At 42.4% G+C, this 18,352-nt stretch overlaps 1 protein-coding gene and 2 long non-coding RNA genes across 4 annotated transcripts in view; all 3 read right to left on the reverse strand.

The window, feature by feature from the left end:
• Nucleotides 1–7,156, reverse strand: part of HIPK3 (homeodomain interacting protein kinase 3) — an 81,822-nt gene extending 74,666 nt beyond the window's left edge. The window contains exon 1 of one of the 2 annotated variants that reach the window (XM_025266251.3): nt 7,026–7,156. The gene's annotated coding sequence lies outside the window, so the exon portion shown is untranslated. Of the gene's footprint in view, nt 1–6,156; nt 6,388–7,025 lie in introns of those variants that run through there. The other variant, XM_006043093.4, reaches the window with a different exon arrangement.
• An 809-nt stretch (nt 7,157–7,965) lies between these two features.
• Nucleotides 7,966–8,407, reverse strand: LOC123329732. The gene is made up of 3 exons (XR_006545276.1): nt 8,396–8,407; nt 8,184–8,295; nt 7,966–8,068 (listed from the first exon to the last, which is right to left on the reverse strand). It is a non-coding gene; the product is annotated as an uncharacterized LOC123329732 (long non-coding RNA).
• A 115-nt stretch (nt 8,408–8,522) lies between these two features.
• On the reverse strand, nt 8,523–13,876 carry LOC123329731. The gene is made up of 2 exons (XR_006545275.1): nt 13,748–13,876; nt 8,523–8,760 (listed from the first exon to the last, which is right to left on the reverse strand). It is a non-coding gene; the product is annotated as an uncharacterized LOC123329731 (long non-coding RNA).
• Nucleotides 13,877–18,352: the final 4,476 nt, after the last annotated feature.

Genomic DNA, 18,352 nt, shown 5'->3' on the forward strand with positions numbered 1-18,352 from the left:
ATACAACCAGTCCATTCTAAAGGAGATTAGCCCTGGGTGTTCTTTGAAAGGAATGATGTTAAAGCTGAAACTCCAATACTTTGGCCACTTCATGTAAAGAGTTGACTCATTGGAAAAGTCTCTGATGCTGGGAGGGATTGGGGGCAGGAGGAAAAGGGGACAACAGAGGATGAGATGGTTGGATGGCATCACCGACTCAATGGATGTGAGTTTGAGTGAACTCCAGGAGTTGGTGATGGACAGGGAGGCCTGGCGTGCTGCGATTCATGGGTCGCAAAGAGTCGGACACGACTGAGTGACTGAACTGAACTGACTGAAAATGAAATTCTATCTGTACCCAGTTTTCTCCTGTTTTCTTCCCACAGATGGCATAAGAATAAGATTTGGAGAGCCCTACTCCAAACTGAGAAAGTAATAATATAATTAGAAGAGGCAATCCTATAATAACTTGCTCAGGCAATACAAGAATGGGGCAAGTCCAGAATGAAACACTAGAGAATAAGGGAATGAGTTTAACCGTATCTGAGAAATGACCCTCTCCTTCATTTAAATTAACATATGCATGTCTCCATAAGGCAATGAAAGCAATTACACTACTCAACCGCTTCCCTGGTGGCTCAATGATAAACAACACGCCTGCCAATGCAGGAAACGCAGGTTTAATACCTAGGTTGGGAAGATTCCCTGGATGAGGAAATGACAACCCACTCCTGTATTCTTGCCTGGAAAATCCCATGGACAGAGAAACCTGGTAGGCTACAGTTTACTGGTCACATAATAGTCGGACACGACTTAGCGACTAAATAACACAACACATCTCTATTAGGCAATATAAGGTTATTACACTACTAAATTGGCTAGACTTGATGGAAAGATTATCACAAAAATAAAATTCATAGACTCTACTTCCTCAAAGCAGAGATTATCATGTCTTACTCTTCATCCATAGACAGTAATTTGCAGTTAACAGGCACTCAAACATGTACTAATTTTCATATACTTATTTATCACTGTTTTACCTATCATAATAAAATTTCATTTATTTGTGGTCAGAGTCAATGATCCAGCTACAAAAAAATATTTAAAGCATACTAGCCCGATTAAAAACCTAATACTTTTGAACCCAATACTACTCTTATCTAACTTAAAATATAAAACTATAACTAATATACTATAGAGATACCTGTACTGTCACCACTGAAACTGGCCCAAAACATGTTTTGAGAATGTAGTGAAAAACAGCATCATAGCTATAGGCTATCTAGCACATAACCTCTAATTTTCATTGTGGTTTTATGTCACTGTACCCTATTTAATCTCATTAAAAGTTACAATAAATTACAGATTTAAAATCCTCAGAAGTATTATACTCTTTAAAAAAAAATGTCTCTAGAAAGTCGGGTTCAATTTTCAATGTTATCAGTCCATCTAACTTATTAACTATGTAAGACTGAGCATTATTTATCTAAAGTAGTATAGTTTACCAGACCTACAAGACTCTTGATGTATTATTAAACAGATAACACACAGTCAATATATACGGTAATGAAATTTTTACGCCTTTAAAATAATAGCGTTATAGGGGAGGAAACATTTTTTAAACAAGTTATTTTCTGCAAAGTTTACCTTCTGTTTTTCAAAAACTGTAACATATTTTATTTATGAACTATATGCAACAAAGCAAGAAGAAGTTGAAGAGTTTGAAGTTAATATAAATGCTTTTTTAGTAAATCAAATACTTTTTAAAATTTCTAAAATGGATTAACTGGCTAGTCAAATACTAGCCAATTAATTAGTAAAGCTTTATATTTTCTATCAAATCCGAAATACAATTTCCTGGTAATCCATATGTAATCAAATATAATTTATAATAAATGATTACAAAATTTTAAAAGAGGGAGAGAATGATTCATAGTCTGCTGATTTGATTATTTCAGTATCTATCAAACTTAAAACAATTTTTTTCCAATTAGAAAAGGTACTCCAGCATTAATAATTACACGAAAAAGAACTAAATCTGACCACCCTTGGCAATCTCTTATTTTGAATGTGACCAAAGAGTTATACTAAATAACCAGTTTTTCACAATTTAGATGCTCACTTCCCTAGTGGCTCAGACTGTAAAGAGACTGCCTGCACTGGAGGAGACCCAGGTTCGATTCCCTCTGGAGAAGGAAATGGCAACCCACTCCAGTATTCTTGCCTGGAAAATCCAATGGATGGAGGAGACTGGCAGACTACAGTTCATGAGGTCGCAGAATCGGACACGACTGAGTAACTTCACTTCACTTAGATCACGGAAAAGGTACAGTTTAGAGCAGCCAAGTACTATTTTTCCCTATTCCACAAACAAGGTGTAACCACCTTTTCATTTAAAAAAACAAAACAAACAAAAGAGACAAAGCAAGAAAGAAAATGCAACACGAAAAAGTACCTGGAAGTCTAATCTTTAAAAGAGATGTTCCTCTTAGAATGTAAAAATGAACTGTGTGACAAAGAAGCCTGTGTTTTGAAAAACCTAGATTCGCGTATTAAGTGCACTTCAGTTTTATTTTTAAGGATCTCCAAAAACTAAAAATATTATTCCCAAAAATCAAACTCATCATAATGGCAATATGTTCTGTTCTCGTCACACCTCTAATTTCAAGACAGGCCTGTAACGTTCTTTGTTTTTAAATTGTATAAAAAGTTTATCTTCCCTAAATTATACTTTAAGGAAAATAAATTGGGGGCTGGGGAGGATTTAAAAACTGGTCAAGGATGATAAACATATTATTTCACAAGAATGATCATTCGGCAGGTGCCAATGCCATATTCATAATCTTTCCTCCAAACTACCACAATATTTCATTGACTTTACAACTAAGAGAACTCTGGTTTCTAGCAACTTGAACATTTAAAACAGATTTCTTAAGTCTCCCAAATCCAATGAAACTCACGCCTCACCATCACCCCCCCACAGCCCAGCTTTCTCTGAAGCATCTCCCCTCTACCTTTCCCCTCAGTCTCCCTCAGGAGTGAAAAATGCTCACTCAGAAAATTAGACAAATTGTTTGGATCAAAATAAAATGCACTTAAGGTAAAAAAATATTATCTTGGTTTGTTTCATTTCAAAGACTTTTACATTAGAAAAAGACAGCTTTCAAAGAAAAAAAAAGACAGCTTTCTTGCCATTAACTACTAAATATGAAAGACAAAGTAAATCAGCTTAATGTCTTAACTGTCCACAAACTATAAACACCACCCTAAAAATATAGTATTTCCAATACTCATCCAGCTCTTTTAATTCCCACAGGAGTGGTGAGAACAGAAGCTCCAACACCCTAGCACTCAGGGGTATGCTTCAGAATCGAGACAATATGTTGCCTTTATGTAGCGACACAGGGCCCAAGTAGCAACTGCGGAGAACAGCCTGAACCACTAAATTGGTCAAGGTCTAATTCAACAAATATTTGGGTAAAATGTGTAACATACATCCTCCAAATATCTGTTCTGTCTTGACAGTGATTAAGATTTTTAAAAAAAGGACAGCTGTGACAAAGCTACAGAAGCAGCACACTAACATTAAACTGTTCTTCCCCAAATCATTCTTAATTATACCAACCAAACTAAAAGGAGTGGACTTTGGCTAATCCTAAAATCCTCCACTAATTTAAAACTTCTATTCCAAATCTATAGCCCTATATTCAACTTATAGTGTATGCTTTAACGTATTAGACAAATATATATATATATATATGCATGTGTGTGTATATATATAAATTTTTTAAGCAGCTGAATCCAGAATCAGAAAGGACATCTCAAATAACTCATTTAGACTTACATTCGTATTACACAGAAAAGGTTATACCCACCACAAAGGTTTCAGCAAGTCGGGGGGAGAGGGGGGAACGAGGGAGCCAGGAGGGGTTCTTTTAAAATAAAATACACTGATAGGTTCCTTGATTTTTACAAAGTTCTAGGGTTTGTCATCAAAAGTAACTTCCAAGTTAAACATACCACACTGGGAGTCTCAACTTCAGACATTAGGAAGCCAGGACAGCTGCAAACACAGAAACTTCACATGAAGATCTCTTTCGGTACCAACAATATAATCATGCAGCAAAGCATCTCATATCCTTTAATAGTTAAGAAGCAAGAATAATTCTGGACAGATACTTTAAATGTGGAAAAATTCAAAGGTCCTTAAAACACCCTTAAATCTAAATATTGCCATGATATTTTCATCTCCAAATTCAAACATAAAGTTACAATGGAAAACTATATACTTTTAAAGACTTTGAATTAACTAACCCCCAATAATGCAATTCTAATCTACCATATCATCATATTAAGAAAATTAACTTCGAAAGTTACCAGAATAAATTAACATTTAAATGGAAACACTCAAACAAGTATTCCATTCAATGGATGTGAAACAGGATTGGGAAACAGCATCTTAGCACTCTGAAATTTACATTTTCTTCATCTGCCCTTCCATAGAGATGCCCTCAATGTTGATATATCAAATATTTAAAACAAAGCTCAATGAAAAAGTTCATTTGACAGCTGCTGCTATTTTAAGTTGCAAGAAAAAAAAGGGGGGTGGGGCTTTCAATAATCTGCATTCAACAAATACTTACATGCCCTGCCTTACTAGCTACAGAAACCCACCTCTGTAATTTGCACCTTGTTTTATGATACCCATGACTGAACATCCAAAAAATTAAAATAGTATGATCTGAAGCTTCTTTTCAAGCATGTTTACAAGAAGAATTATTCCATAAAAATCATCCACTTTTATGTGACTCTAAAACTCCATGCCCAGAAGCCAATGACTGGTTTAGAAGCAAGATAATGACAAGTTCAATGGAAAAGGTATTATGACAGTAAACTAAGACTGGCTCACCAGGTTATGATCTGCCTGCCTAATATGTATGTTTAGCTACTATAGTCAGCAGTGTCCAAATATAAATCTGAAACATTTAATGGCTGGCTCTGTTCTAGAGTTCAAGCTCATTTTATCTTTCTAAAACATAGTTTTAAGCTAACACTCTCCACAAAAAATTTTTTAAATATAGTCCCTAGAGTATAAAAAATTAAGGAACAAATTAAATTATTCAATTTTTCCCATAAATACAAAAAAGAACCACACACAATGAAATATCCAAAATACAAATGTATCAGCACATCTTTACCTTTACACAAATTAAAAACGTTTCAGAAATGTGAAAAAAAATAAACCTCAACCATTGTATTTCACAAATAAGTACCCTAAACTTCACGAATACACCCATAAATATACCAAGAAACAGCTTGTTGATTAAAAAGCACGGAACTTTACCTGGTTGGTACATCTCAATTACTCTTAAGTGGCATGAAGGCATGAGGTAACCAACAAAACTATAAAAACTAATTTTTTTAAAGAAAACAAAAAGGGCCAGTCTTATTTTGTTTACTTAAATCCTAAGTTTAATCATGACCTATCAAAATCTTATCATGGCTCATTGTATAAAATTAGCACCGCACTTGCAAGCATAAGCAGAATTTAGACTTATCAAACATATGGTGAGGTTTGCCTAGCTTCTGAAAAATTGAGAATGCAGGATTAAAATGTTTTTAGTTGGGTAACAAAACTCACCGATCCTGCTTAAAAGTTCTCATCAAATATTTGATTACGAGAACCTCTTAAAATTTTAAAGCGCCCAGTAATTAAAATTTGGAAATAAACAGAAACGGTTTAAATATAAATCCTTCATCTTCAGAAGCTACAGCTAACAAGCAAATACCTAAAATAGAAAATAATAATAATAATAATCACCAAACTACTAAACAGAGGCACAGGCTGGTTTACCAGCTAACTTTTTTGGCCCTAGACCAGAGAGACATCAAAGTTGACAATGGAATCAACCATGAGCTTTGCCTGTAAACTGGACAATAATCTGAAAAACTTCTCTATTGCTAACAGAATCTCCTTTTAATGAGAAGCAAAGACCGACAGGTGGAAAAATAAATTCTAACAGGGCAGCAAGAGGTTGTGAAAACACGGTTCAAGGACTGAACGTGTTGTGACTGCTCTGTAACAGGTCCAAGGTAATTTACGCACACACCCTTCAGCGCAATTCCTCAGGCAGAGATAAGACTGGGAAACAACAGGCTTCGCCGAGAGCTACATACCATGTTAAAACAGCCGTCTCCCTCCCGACAGGAAAACAGACATTCTCTCCTCCGAAGTCTTGCCGCGAGTTCTCCCAGCGCCGCGAAGGGAAGCGGGCGGCCGCCACCGTAACGAGAGACGCCGGCAACAGACCTGCCGCGCGGCCGCCACGCCTTCCTCCGGCCGCGGCGGGGGACGCGGAGCGGCGGATCACATTTCTCCTCCCCAACAATCACACGCACTCACGTCCCTCGAGTTGACACCCTCCGGACCCGCCGCCCGACGACGCTGGGGACTGGGCCACAAAGCCAGGGACGCAGCCATCGGCCGCGGAGCTCAAGTTGCGTGCGTGCGTGTGTTTGTGTTTGTTCCCCTTAATGAAAGACAAGAGGTCTCCGTAGTGACGGCCCGGGCTGCGGGGAGGGAAGAGCCCCCCCCCCCCACCGCCCCACCAGTGGGACTAAACAAAACTTCGGTTGCTGGGAAGAGCCGTTGCGCAACCCTGGCAGGGGGCGGCGGGGGCCGCCCGGCCCAGCCCCAGCGCGGCTTCCCGGAGGCTGCGCCACCGCGCGCAGGAACCACGCGCGGCCCCCCGCGTCCGGCGGCCTCGGGCCTGGGGCGCCTCGGCCTCGAGGGAGACGCCTGGATCCGCCACCCCAAGGGGGCCAGGCGGAAACGCGGAGCACGAGCGCACAGGAGATGCGGATCCGGGTGCGGAACGCGCGACGGGTGCGGACCGCTTAGGGGGCGTCGGGCCCAGGGAGGGTCTGGAGGAGGGGCCCGCTGGCCCTCCGAACGCAGGCGCGGCTGGTGGAGCCGTTCCCGCCCCCCCCCCCCACCGCCAACCCCCGCCACGGGGTGGGGGCGCCCCCTTACCCTAGTCCCTTACCTTCCTAGAGGCCTGCGCTCTCCCCTCTTCGGGCGGCCGCAGCCCTGAGCATGTCCGGGGTGGGTGCGGGGCCGTGCCGGGGACAGGGAGCCAGGCGCTTCAGCAGGCGGCACCACCCAGCCCGGGCTCAGCCCCTCTCCGCGGCCGCTGCCATCTTGTCCTGGCGGCTGAGAGGAAACGGCGAAACACCCTCCCCCGACCACTGCTGCTGCTGCTGCTGCTGCTCTGGCTGCTGAGCGCCGGACCCGTTTCCCTCATTTTCCTTCCCGGGGATTTGGGGTGGGGACGGTTCGGCTGGGGTGAGGGGTGGTGAGAGGCCGGCCGGCCGACCTCCGATTGCTGGGGGGCCTACGGACGGCGCAGCGTGCGGGGCCCGCGGCGGTTGGGGCCCATTCCTGACGCCCCCGCCGAGACTGGAGGAGAAGGAAGACAGCCTGGAGCGGCGGCGACGGCGGGGCCCGGGGCTCGGTCTCCTCTGGTCGCCGCGCTGCCGGGAGTCGTCACCGAGGCGGCTGCCGCCGGCCGCCCCAGTCTCGGGCCCCTCCTCCGCGCCCGCCGGCCTCGGTCGCCGCCTCCGCAGCGCCACCGCCCGCCCGGCCGCTCTGCGCGCCGAGCCCCGGCGGCCCCGCTCGGCTCGGGCCGCGGCGCCTCCGCAAAGCCCCTCCCCGGGGCCCGCCCGCCCGCGGCCGCGCCCTTGTAGCTTCTAGCCCGCCAGGCGGCCGGCTAGTGTCCGATCCGGAGCTGCCCCACGCCAGCACCCCCTCTACTGTTCTGAACCTCATTCTTGGGCCCACTCCGCCAAAAATCTGTTTTTCAAAAAGGTCTTAATGCCAAAGAAAAGATGAAAATGCGGAAGCGCATTTTACAGGCCTTTCGAGATCCCGTAATCATAGTTTCCCCTGCCATCCCTTTCGGATCTGTTTCTTGGCGGGTTTTTTTGTTTGTTTGTTTGTTTGTTTGTTTTTAAGGTCTAATAATAAGGAAGGGGAAAATGCTTGAAGTGAACAATCCCAGTCTGAATATGTTCTTCCCGCTCCGTCATCCTAAAGCGTCAAGAGAATTGTAAAATCAGGTTAAAGAACGAGGAAAAGGCCCTCGTGGAAATTCTCCAAAAGCATCGCTACGGTCCGAACCCCCGTAAATAAGAAGTTCACCCACCTTTGCGTTGATAATTCTCCATCAAGGCAGTCAGTTCCTCTCCCAGAAACTAGTTATCTCCCTCTTGGAGACTAGGAAATCAACAGAATGGCCCTTCTAGGATGGTTCCATCCTAGAACCATAGAATTTTATAGATGAAAGAACCTTAAGAGATCCTTGGTCCAAACTCTTTTTAAATAGGGCAGGGATTCAAAGAAGTTTAGGTGACCTACCCAAGATTATCCAGCCGAGTCCTGGTCTGTACTCCCTCGTTCCTTCTTTTCCTTGTTGAACAACTGATCTTATAGGTATCGTTCAGAGTTAATCTTTTTAAATGTTCATTTCCTCTGTTTCTTTTTATCCTGAATTAGTGTTTGTGAGAACACCTTTCTCTGAAGCGTGGAAGGGCCCTCTCTTTGTTCCCTTCATAATCTTCACTAGGAGGATTGACTCTACCACACAAGGGTTTATCCCCAGATGTATGCTTTTGCAGTAACTGAGGCAGGGCAAGGGGAGTGGCAACTTGCTGCCGGTCTTAACTCCACACCTTGACTCCCTGCTGCTTTTCCAACTGGGAGAAGAGTATTTTGAAGGATGCCTTTAAAAGAGAAAAGGATAGTATGCCCTGAGGCGGTAGGAAATAACGTTTTGGAAAGAGTTTTCAAGTTAGGGAGGATAACCAGTTGCAAAGGTTTCCAAAATAGAAAAACAAAACACTGTCTGTCTCTCAGATAGCAGCGTATTAGCCATTCCTTTTTACTTAGTATTTAGTTACTTTTGATTTTTTTTTTAAAAAGTAGTCAAAAGAACCAAAAAAGGATAAAAGCATGACTCAAAGGAGAAAGTTACAGTAATAGAAAAATCTATCATTGAAACAAGAAAAATATTCCACTAGAACTTCAAACTTTCAGAATTCTTGCAAAACATTTCTCTGCGTCACTGCTAATGGAAGGCTTCTATTCTGTCTATTACAGCATTGCTACATCTATGAAGGAAGCTGAAAAGGGGAAGGATTTTTTTTTTTTTTTTTCCTTTCTAGCCCTGTCACTGATACTCAGTACACTGTAAGTTCAAGGAGCAGATCCTATCATTTAAAAAAGAAAAAATGATTGTTCTGTGAATGCCTATTACACTAGCTCATTTATAATAAGTCCTTAGTAAGTGTAGCTGAATAAGTAAATGAACACTTAGTTTGTATGTATTGTCTCTTAATCTCTTTACCTCCAGTCTCTCCCTCTCTTATCCATTCAGAACACCAAGAAAGAAAGTCAAGTCGCTCAGTCGTGTCCGACTCTTTGCAACCCCATGGACTATAGCCTATCAGGCTCCTCCATCCATGGGATTTTCCAGGCAAGAGTGCTGGAGTGGATTGCCATTTCCTTCTCCAGGGGATCTTCCTGACCCAGGAATCGAACCTGGGTCTCCCGCATTGCAGGCAGACGTTTTACCGTCTGAGCCACCAGGGAAGCCCTCAGAACACCAACCTCCATATAATTCAAAGCCTCTGATTTAGCCAGTTCATGAAATTTGTTTTAGAAAATGGAAAATGTCTCATAGAATTAAGTTCTTTTTAAAATGCAGACTACTAAATTGTACATGAAAAAAGTTTATGTGTAAAAAGCTTATAGCCAAAAAATAATCTTTTTGTTCAAAAATATTGCTAAAAATTTTCATTCAAAAACATCACTTGCTCCTTGGAAGATAAGCTGTGACAAACCTAGACAACGTATTAAAAAGCAGAGACATCACTTTGTCAACAAGGGTCCATGTAGTCAAAGCTATTCTTAAAGAGATGGAAATACCAGACTACCTTACCTGCCTCCTGAGAAACCTGTATGCAGGACAAGAAACAACAGTAGAACTGGACATGGAACAACAGACTGGTTCAAAATTGGAAAAGGAGTTAAGGCCATATGTTGCTTTAACTTCTATGCAGAGTACATCATGTGAAATGCTGGGCTGAATGAAGCACAAGTTGGAATCAAGATTGCAAGGAGAAATATCAACAACCTCAGATATGCAGATAATACCACCCTTAAGGCAGAAAGCAAAGAGGAACTAAAGAGCCTCTTGAAGAAGGTGAAAGTGAGTGAAAAAAGTGGCCTAAAACTCAACACTCAAAAAATAAAGATCATGGCATCAAGTCCCATTACTTTATGGCAAATAGATGGGGAAACAATGGAAATAGTGACTAGCGTTATTTTCTTGGGCTCCAAAATCACTGTGGACGGTGACTGCAGCCATAAAATTAATAAAAGATGCTTGCTACTTGGAAGAAAGGCAATGACAAACCTAGACAGTGTATTTAAAAGCAGAGACGTTACTTTGCCTTCAAAGGTCCGTATGCTGCTGCTGCTGCTAAGTCGCTTCAGTCGTGTCTGACTCTGTGCGACCCCATAGACAGCAGCCCACCAGGCTCCCCCGTCCCTGGGATTCTCCAGGCAAGAACACCGGAGTGGGTTGCCATTTCCTTCTCCAATGTATGAAAGTGAAAAGTGAAAAGTGAAAGTGAAGTCGCTCAGTCGTGTCCGACTCTTAGCGTCCCCATGGACTGCAGCCTACCAGGCTCCTCCATCCATGGGATTTTCCAGGCAAGAGTACTGGAGTGGGGTGCCATCGCCTTTCCAAGGTCCATATAGTCAATTGATAGTTGCTCAGTCATCTAGTCAAACCTGTGGTTTTTCTGGTCATCATGTACAGATGTGAAAGCTAGACAATAAAAAAGGCTGAGCACCAAAGAATCGATACTTTTGAACTGTGGTGTTGGAGAGGACTCTTGAGAGTCCCTTGTATAGCAAGGAGATTAAATCAGTCCATCCTAAAGGAAATCAGTCCTGAATATTCATTGGAAGGACTGACGCTGAAGCTGAAGCTCCAATACTTTGGCTACCTGACTCGAAGAGCCAACTCCTTGGAAAAGACCCTGATACTGGGAAGGATTGAGGACATGAGGAGAAAGGGCAAGACAGAGAATGAGATGGTTTGATGGCATCATCGACTCAATGGGCATGAGTTTGAGCAAACTCTGGGATATAGTGAAGGACAGAGAAGCCCTGGCGTGCTGCAGTCCATGAGGTCACAGTCAGACACAACTGAGTGACTGAACTGTGCTGAGAATACAGTGAGAATACACTGTATCTGAGAATACAGTGTGAAAAATGAGACACCATGTGAGCTTACATTCTCCCTAAAAATTGGCCATCATACTAATAATTAGTAATAATAGCAGTCAAAAAGAAAAGTACAGGACACAAAGAGGGGTCAGAACAGGAACCTAATCAAATGTAGGGAAAGGGGCAAGCCATGGAAAGTCTGGTTCATTTCTTATCCTCCAGGACTTGGTTAGTGGCACTATTGCTAAAGAATCTGCCGGCCCATGCAAGAGACCCAAGAGATGGGTAGGGAAGATCTCCTGGAGTAGGAAATGGCAACCTGCCCCAGCATTCTTGCCTGGAAGATTCCATGGACAGAGGAGCCTGGCTGGCAGGCTACAAAGAGTCAGACACAGCTGAGTTATTGAACACACAGGACTTGGCTAAATAAAACACTTACTTCCTTGGGGAATCTCCAGGCTTCTCTGACTAACCCAAATTTCCATATATCTTCCTCTGTAGCTTTTTTCTCAATTGCAATTTTATGTTTATTTTCTGATTGTTTGATTAATGTCTACCTACCTCTTCCACCAGTATGAAAGCTCTGCAAAAGTAGGGAGGACATCTTTTTCTGGTACTCCCTTGTATGTTCAGCACCAAGGCAGTGGTGCATAGTAGAGGATCAACAGGACTAGGTATGTACGTATGGATACAGGGCCCCGTGCAAAGTGAAAAGGCGGGACCCCTTGTTCAAAATTATTAAGCATTTCAGGTTGGTGACAAAAGAGCATTAAACAAACCGTTGTTGTTCAGTCTCTCAGGTATGTCCTACTCTTTGTGACCTCATGGACTGCAGCACACTGGTCTTCCCAGTCCTTCACTGTCTCTCAGAGTTAACTTTCTAAGCACAGGACTTTGTGCCAGTACACAGGCTGAGTTAAAGTTAAGATCTAAAGAATATAGGAATTAGCCCTAACAAAGAGAGAACACTTGAGAGCAGAAGATAAGATTCATGCAAAAGTCATAGAAAAAAAATGTGGTAGAGAGTAGAAATTTGAGAAACTGATTGTTTTTAGTCAGAGTGAGGATAAATCAGAAGCAGATAAGAGTAGAGGGAGAAGCAAGATCCAGATTAGCATCTAGGACTTCATTCTGCTAGCAAAAGAAACTGCTGAAGGATTTAACAGAGACACAGGCGTTCCCTGATAACTCAGTTGGTAAAGAATCCACCTGCAATGCAGGAAATCCCAGTTTGATTCCTGGGTCGGGAAGATCGGCTGGAGAAGGGATAGGCTACCCACTCCAGTGTTCTTGGGCTCCCCTTGTGCCTCAGCTGGTAAAGAATCCACCTGCAATGCAGGAGACCTGGGTTCCATCCCTGGGTTGGGAAGATCCCCTGGAGAAGGGAAAGGCTACCCACTCCAGTGTTCTGGCCTGGAGAATTCCATGGACTGTATAGTTCGTGGGGTCACAAAGAGTCAGACACGACTGAGTGACTTTCAGCATCATCAAAGAAGCCATTGGCTTTCCATGTAAAATCCATGTTTCAATCACTTCTTTGCTTTTTTCTGCGTTTTTCAAATTTTCCTTCCAGTCTCATTCAGATTAAAAGCTAAAAAACCTTGCAGTGGACCTAAAATGGTGTATAAAGCGCACAAGGAACTCACCTCCCACTTTGTCTCGCTCCAGCCCCAGTTTCACAAAGACTCCAGTCACTGTCCCTCCTCAGCTATCTGGATCACACTCTGTCCACACCTCCTTTTCAGATCGTTAGTCAAATTTACATTGTCTGTGAAGCCTCCCTCAACAATAACACCTATCTATACACATAACCCCCCCCCCCATTTTTATCCTTATTTTTATCCTTAGGTCTCAGCATCATCTAAGATACTATTTTGTAGGGTTTTCTGCCTCTCCCCACCCCCCACGCCCTGAACCCCAACCCCGACAGGAAGCTTCCTGAGGGCAAGAATTTTTGTTTGTTTTGTTGGCTGCATTATTCCCAGAGCCTAGATCATTGTCTGGCATGCAAAAGTAATGAAACCGATACCTGTAAAATGAACAGATGAGTTTTCTGTATCATCACTATGAGAAACTCCATAAACTCAGACTGCCACTGTCACAGTTGATCAAAACACCCAAATGTGAAATCCAGGACCTCTCTCTTTCTTTATCTTAGGTCTTTACCCAACCCCCAGATCCCAAAATTACTCATCAAAAGGGGAACAACCTTCCTAGATGGCGCAGCAGTGGGTAAAGAATCTGCCTGCAATGCAGGAGACAGAGGAGACGGCTTCGATCCCTGGGTGGGGAAGAGCCTCGGAAAGAGGAAATGGCAACCCACTCCAGTATTCTTGCATGGAAAATTTTATGGACAGAAGAGCTTGGTGGGCTACAGTACAAGGGATCACAAAGAGTCAGACACATACACAAAGGAGAACAGTCCTCCTCCCAATTACCTTGTGTTCGTCACTGCCCTTTTTCCTCACTTACCTCGTATAGGTTCCAAAATGGAGAAATCCAACAGGTTTAGGGAATGAGGCTGACCCTTCTCCAAAAGAAAAATCTTGGGATTTTGTCAGAGCCCGAGTCATCAACCCACATTCCCTTCCTCAAAGAAATTGGAGATTTGTTGCTGTTATTGTTGACTTCCTCCAGACCCTAGGTTTCCAGTCCTGCCTTGATGGGATGTGGGGGGAGGAGCACTTAGTCCACCAGAAAGTGGACTCTAAGCAGAGAGGTTCAGCAGCAAAAATCCTGTCTCCTTCCTCCTGGGAGCTCCCAGCCACTTTATGCAAATAATCTACTTTCCCTCTAGATAGCTTTGTGCACCTGGGCCTCAGGGAGGGGTGGGTAGGATGAAAAAAATGTTCAGGAGTGTCTCAAGACTACCTACATTTGCATGACTGAAGGGCCCACTCCAAATAACTCTTTGTAGCCTAGAGATCTGTTTCCTTTCTTTAAAAAAAAAAAAATGGTTCTAACTATAGATTAAAATAATCTCATTTTAATCTGGAACTTCACAAATCTCATCTTAAATCGGGATCTTGGTACTACAGTCAGCACAAAAATCTCATAAAATTCATCCTTGAAAAATACAAAAATTGCCCCTAATGTATAATGGCAAAAACTGAAAATAACGTGCCATGGATTTTAAGGATTCTTCACTCACGTAGATGCCATTTGGGTGTCAGGTGAATGGGTGTGTCCATCATCCTGGAGGAAGAAATTCAAGATTTAACAGAAGAACTGTAACAAACAGAGTGATTGCTGGACTCCATCTTAAGATGATGAAACTGGAAAAGCCTACAGTTTATAATCGTCATTAATATTCTTAAGTGCTCTAAGAGGTGAACCACATGAAACATTTACTTTATGACTACTTACAAGTAGCACATCATTAATATGTACTTATTATTGTACAGGATTATATACACAGAGAAATGTGTATTATACCTTGCAAGCATGCCTGTTCAGTTGCTCAGTTGTGTCCAACTCTTTGTTACCCCATGAACCATAACCTGCCAGGCTCCTCCGTCCATGGGATTTCCCTGGGCAAGAATACTGGAGTGGGTTGCCATTCCCTTCTGGGGATCTTCCTGACCCAGGTATCGAACCCAGGTCTCCTGCATTGCAGGTGGATTCTTTACCATCTGAGCCTCCAGGGAAAGACCCTGTTTCTGTTTTCATAGACAGGGTCATTTGTGTCATATTTTAGATTCCACATGTAAGTGATATGGTATGGAGTTTGTCTTTCTCTTTCTGGCTTCACTTAGTATGACAATCTCTAGTTGAATTCTACTTCAGGTTTGATTGAATCCATTGCATCAGCTCCTAGAGAGAAAAGGGCTGCCAGCACCCACACTGTTTACATTTTCCATTCTCTCCAGAGCTTCTGGAGTTTAATTCTCGGAAGTTAAATGTACTGGTGATGCAATTTAACAGAGTAGCGTAGTTTTTATATTAGAAAAGAGATGTTTAAACTGAGGAAATGCAAAGAAGGCAAATAAACCATTGATCTTGTTTTGATTTTGACATTTCCCTACTCAACAAGCATTTTGACTGTGTCACCCACTAAAACTGCCCATATTTCTTAATTTGGCTGTTGAAGGACATTGCATTTGGATTCCATAAAACCTTTCCGTCCATTTTTCCTATATGCCCTGTGATCCCACCAAAGTGTGCTTTTCTCTTTCCCCAGTGATAACCTTTTATTTCTCCATGCTTATCAGGCTTGCCCTCTCATCATTAAAATCCCATCCTTCCTTCAAAGTTAAATGTTCATGCCTCCAAAAAGCTTTGATTGAACATACCATTCTTAAGTGACATATATGCTCCCCACAAATATTTTTCAAATCCTACCACTTGCCAGACACTGTTCTGAATGCTTTTATTTAATTACTCAAGGATAACTGTTACTGTCTTCATTTTATAGATGAGGAAATGGAATCACAGAGAGATGAAAAAGCTTGTCCAAAGTTAACACAGTAAATAATGGAGCTGGATTTGTAATTAAGCTGTCTGTCCTTAAACATCTACCCCAATCACAGATTTTTCACTAAATGCATTCTTGAAAATGTTTTTATAAAGCATGTAGGAATAAAGGAAATTGTAATTTACTTTGGGAAAAGTTCACATTGAGAACTGTGTTCCTGACAAGTCTCAGCATCAAACCATGGCTATGACAAACATTAAACTCTTAAAAAAAGTAGAGTTTTATAATTCTCTAAAATGATACATAGAGAAGAGTCACCCAAGCTCATCATGTCCCACATTCTCCTTTCACAGATGAGAGAACAGAGATGAGATTCAGATAGGTGAGAAGAGAGGCTCAGGTAGGTTTCATTCCTTACCCAAGACCATCCACATCCAGTCCTCCTGCCTCAGTCATCCCAACTGATCCATCAGAATGATTTTATTCCCAGAACAGGAACCCCTTGATTTATCCTTAAATTCCTTCTTTCCTCTTTTAATACCTGAACTAGTGAAACAGCTCAGTTCCTCCACACTCAATATTGACTACCTGGCTCCAAAATAGAAATTACCCACCCTTCCTTTTTGAGCTCACCGTTGCCATAGTGGAATGTGTGAGGAAGTATGCCACAAACATCCAGGAGAATCCGTGGGAATGCCGATCATGCATAGCCAGGTAACAATTGCAATAAAAACTCTGTGTGCTAATCCATATTCCTCTGAGTTAGGGAGATTTCAGGCATTTAAGGAGACAGTCTCTTAGTCAGGGTCTGTCCTCAAACCACATCACAGCCTACTCTACGTATGTGTCAGTCTGGCTCTTCTAGGGGACAAGAAATAGGGAAGTGCTCTCCCAGGGCACTGGCATGGAAAATGAAGGGGGACAACTTAAGGACAGCTGTGCCTTTAACACTTCAGCAGTGATTCTAGGTAAGGTTGTGTATGAATTGGTACTCTCCTTTTTTCCTTGGTGCTTTTCTCCTACTTATTTGTGATGCTCCTTATATTACATTCGCCTACACACCTGCACTTCCCATTCCTCTCTTCAAAGATACTCCCTACAAACTGCAGATTATGCTCTGGCTGCCAAGCATCCAGAGATCTCTACCATCAAAATTACTTCTTCTTTCTTTCTTTTTCTTTGTTAATTTTTAAAAATTTTATATGAGTATAGTTGATTTACAATGTTGTATTAGTTTCAGGTATACAGCAAAGTGAATCAGTTATATACATATATCCACTCTTAGATTCCTTTCCCATTTGTGTCATTGCAGAGTATTGAGTAGGGTTCCTTATGCTATACAACAGGTTCTTGTTAATTATCTGTGTTATATATAGTAGTGTGTATATGTTCTTGCCTGGAGAATCCCAGGGACGGGAGAGCCTGGTGGGCTGCGGTCTATGGAGTCGCACAGAGTCGGACACGACTGAAGTGACTTATCAGCAGCTGTTTTTCTGGAGAAGGTGATGGCACCCCACTCCAGTACTCTGGCCTGGAAAATCCCATGGACGGAGGAGCCTGGTGGGCTGCAGTGCATGGTGTCGCTGAGAGTCGGACACGACTGAGCGACTTCACTTTCAGTTTTCAATTTCATGCATTGAAGAAGAAAATGGCAACCCACTCCAGTATTCTTGCCTGGAGAATCCCAGGGATGGAGGAACCTGGTAGGCTGCCATCTATGGGATCGCACAGAGGTGAACACGACTGAAGCGACTTAGCAGCAGCAGCAGCAGCAGCAGCAGTGTGTATATATCACTCCCAATCTCCCAATTTATCCATACCCTTCCTTATCCCCTGGTAACCATAAATTTGTTTTCTACATCCATGACTCTATTTCTGTTTTGTAAATAAGTTCGTTTGTACTTCTTTTTAAAAAAACTTTGAATATAAGCAATACCATAGATATTTGTCTTTGTCTGACTTACTTTCGCTCAGCATGATAACGTCTCGGTCCCTCCATATTGCTGCAAATGGCATTTTTCATTCTTTTTAATAGCTGAGTAATATTCCATTGCATGTATGTGCCACATCATTATCCATTCCCCTGTTGATGGACATTTAGGTTGCTTCCATGTCCTGCATATTGTAAACAGTGCAGCAATGAACATTGGAGTGCATGTATCTTTTTGAATTATGGTTTTCTCTGGTTATTTGCCCAGGGGTTTCAGGGTCACTCCTTGCTTTGATGAAAATATCCGTTCCCCCAAGTAAATTCAAGTTTAATCTTAAGGAAAGGAAAGCATTCTATTTAAAGCATCCTTTAAAATGTTATGTTTCAAAGTAGTTAAAGCAGCCAATAGCCTAAACAAAGCCTTTTGCTGGAATTAAAAAAGGCACTTCTCATGATGTTTTGCTTCCGTCTGTCAGAAAATTGTCCTATCATAAGGATTTTGTTAAGGCAGCACACTTTTCTGCCATATGTCTGAAAGACTTCTTAATAAACATACAAACCTGAGATGTTTGCAGTATGTCTCATGCCCTCCACCCTTCCCACCCCAGCAGCCCTGCTGATACAGCCTCCCCTTCTTGTCCTCTGTCCCTCGTAGGAAGCGGTAAAAGGAGACTAGACAAGAAGTAATCAGGAGACTAAGTTGCCTGTGTGACTCGGGGGGCGTTTCATACCT

The sequence above is a fragment of the Bubalus bubalis genome, chromosome 16 (genome assembly GCF_019923935.1).
Source record: "Bubalus bubalis isolate 160015118507 breed Murrah chromosome 16, NDDB_SH_1, whole genome shotgun sequence".
Taxonomy (NCBI): Eukaryota; Metazoa; Chordata; class Mammalia; order Artiodactyla; family Bovidae; genus Bubalus; species Bubalus bubalis.